Below are 3,098 nucleotides of genomic sequence, written 5' to 3' on the forward strand. Positions count from 1 at the left end.
TGTAAGGGAAAGTTGATGTGTCATAGTCTCAATACTTGGGAGACTCTTACTGATAATGTTACCCTAAGTTAATAAATTTCAAAAAGGTTATTCCACATATAGTTGAGGAAGTTCTTTAATTATGTTTTAGGTACCTAATCAATCATAGGCATCAATCCTATAACTTTAGCGCACAAGCAGCACATGAATCCCACAAATTAGGGTCCAAGTTCTACATAAAAAAAAATTAGAATCACACAAACTAGTGCAAGTTATATATTACACAAATTAGCCTCCAAGCACTATATTTCAGGTGCCGATCTCAGCACCAAATATATTCAGAGAACCAATAGCATCAAGCAAAGTAGCTATATAAAAAGGGTATATAGGAATTAATACTGCTGCACATAAGCAATGGCCAGATGAGATTATCTTACAGGGGATAGATGGATTGAATCTGCACATCAGCATGAAACAATTTACACTCTTTAGAAAAGATCTGTGCTTGCCTCTCTGCAATTGAATCAATTAATTGTATGTCCTTTGTCACCCGATCGTCTACATGCAGCAGGCAACAGCAGCAAGCGACAACATGTAGCAGCAACATCTAGTAGTAACATCGAGTAGTAACGGGTAACAGCGACATCAGCAACTAGCAGGACATCGAGATGACAGCAGCCGCAGGCGCATAGCATCCATCATGACATCAACTAACAGTCATCATGACATCCTGGGTTCTGGCTTCTTTTCTTAATGTCGTCTTCTCATCCATCATGCTGCATATATTAGCCAATTAATTACAAATGGTCATATCAATTACCTAATTGAAATAAACAAGATTTCAAAACAAAAACTTGAGCAGTGGACTAGAATTCCGAGTCAAAGGTAACCGGATTTACAAGATGAGTGTCAATGTTGTTTAAGTCTTGCCCTTCCTCCCTCATATGTGAGTCCTTCGAGTCCTTTCCCTGAAACATTGAAGTCAGATTGAATCAAAAATATGAGATGGGAAATCATTCAAATATCAGAGGATATAAAAAAACTACGTTCAAAACTCATTTCTATGCATATAATATCCACAATTCTTCGAACCTAATAAGAGGACACTTCATGAGAATCGTCATTCAAAGAACAATAATTGATTTCACGAACTATTCAATATCTATCATCAACCATCTTGGGGACTTGTCTACAATAAAAGAGAAGATATTATTATATGTAAAAAAGAAACTTAGGTATCATTTGAATTGTGTGGCCTTCGACACGAATGACCCAAACAAGCTATATTCAGCCTACACACTAGCCACCAGGCACCAGTAACCAATAGAATAGCACCGTGCATCCCTGCAGCCGGTACCGACAAGCTACCAAAGATCCAACGAGGCCGATTGCAATGAGTAGTCCAACCGTGTTACGGGAGCAAGGAATCACTAACCAATAGCCCACACCATTGCTGCAGCAGATAACAACACCGACGGCGTGTGCGTAACAAGCGATTTGAGAAGTGCACATCAAGAACACATTAACCCGGTTTCACTACAGGCATACCACATTCATTGTATTTGTATCTACTCGTGATATAACTAGACATTATTTGATAGTTTGCTACCTAATAAGTTCAACAAATACTCAAGTTTTATTACTTGTCAAATTTTTTGAATGGCTTACTAAGAAAAAATAAAACACACAACTCGCCATCATGTTTAAGAGCTTAAGGAATATGGGGAGCAAGAACTTTGTCGAAGAACGAACTTTCATAGCTGAATCATAAGAATCATAAAAGATCACTTATGATAAGGCCAAAGGATATAGGAATATCATAATAATAAATCTATTCATTACCTGGTTATTGGAAATAAATTGAAGGGCACAAGTAAACACTCAATAATAAGACACCCCTTTATCTCGATCATTTGTTTAACTTTTTTATTCATTTCGACGGGGTAAACAAATGAATGGGACAGAGGGAGTATTAAGTGATGGAACTTATAAATATTAACATCGCGACAAAGTTCATGAAAAATGTGAGTTGGCAACCATAACAAACCTTTTCAAAACCAACATTTTCATCGTCAACCATATGATTAATGATGTAAAAGCGAGTAAATATCAATGAAGTAAGCGAATAATTAGAGAAGCACTGGGGGAGAATATAAGCTCGCCCACCCAACCTTTAACCAAAGAACATAATGTCTCCAGTGGTAGTACTTTGTCACTACTAGCTGAGATTTACTTTGCCACTCCCTAGTATAAATAAGAAATAGGCAATCATATGTAAGACCTTATTCTCCCATTCTTATGCAATCCTACCCTTTCTTTTTGTTACACATTGTCTTGTAATATTATTTGCTAGTTTCTACTTCATGATACAACAAGCATGGATGACCTAGATAACCATTTTACTTCATCACATTCCAAAGCTGAAGAGCACCGACTATTTGGCCTAACATGAAATGGAGACAAGGTTTAGTCCATTTCAACCTTTGATTTTCCCCTTCATTTTCTGGCTACCTTTCTCAGGTGAGAGGTAAGTGTCTTAGTTGAGGAAAACAATACACTGGTAGACGAGAACATAATATTGTTGAAATTTTGTCATTCAAAGAGAAAGCACGGTGGTTCAGGGGACAAGCATGATAGCAGTGCCATAACTAAGGTATTATTTCCAGCCTCTCATTGACAACTAACATAAACGGCGATTTGTTATTGGCAATCCAACATATATCAAATCAACTATTGATTATCGCAATTATATAAAACGCGATAGATCTAGCAAATTAGGAAATTAAGAAGCAAACCCTAAATCTCAAGCTACAAATTAGAATGTTAATGAATAAAAAATGCATCAAATATAAATAAAACTATACCAATTAGCCTCACAAAGAAACTGAATATAGCAAAAATGGCGATTAACGCAAGTTGGAAAAGAAATTAAATAACCTAAAAGAGGGATGAGAAGTGATGGTGCCGGATCGAGTAGCGTTGATTCAAGCAAAGACAAACAGGAACATCATCCATGGAGACGTACAAACAGGAAGACCCTAATTATAGGGATGAAGAAACTTCGAAAATTTATTCTGGTTTTGGGAATGAAGGATTCGCGAGACAGCGAGAAAAATGAA

At 36.7% G+C, this 3,098-nt stretch overlaps 1 long non-coding RNA gene across 2 annotated transcripts; it reads right to left on the reverse strand.

The window, feature by feature from the left end:
- Positions 1-617: 617 nt before the first annotated feature.
- LOC141658934 (uncharacterized) lies at positions 618-1,863 on the reverse strand. Of its 2 annotated transcripts, none has more exons than XR_012549534.1 (3): positions 1,822-1,863; positions 879-947; positions 618-755 (listed from the first exon to the last, which is right to left on the reverse strand). It is a non-coding gene; the product is annotated as an uncharacterized LOC141658934 (long non-coding RNA). The 2 variants fall into 2 exon arrangements; XR_012549533.1 differs by lacking the exon at positions 1,822-1,863 and adding an exon at positions 1,072-1,320.
- Positions 1,864-3,098: the final 1,235 nt, after the last annotated feature.

Source organism: Silene latifolia, chromosome 6 (assembly GCF_048544455.1).
Source record: "Silene latifolia isolate original U9 population chromosome 6, ASM4854445v1, whole genome shotgun sequence".
NCBI lineage: Eukaryota > Viridiplantae > Streptophyta > Magnoliopsida > Caryophyllales > Caryophyllaceae > Silene > Silene latifolia.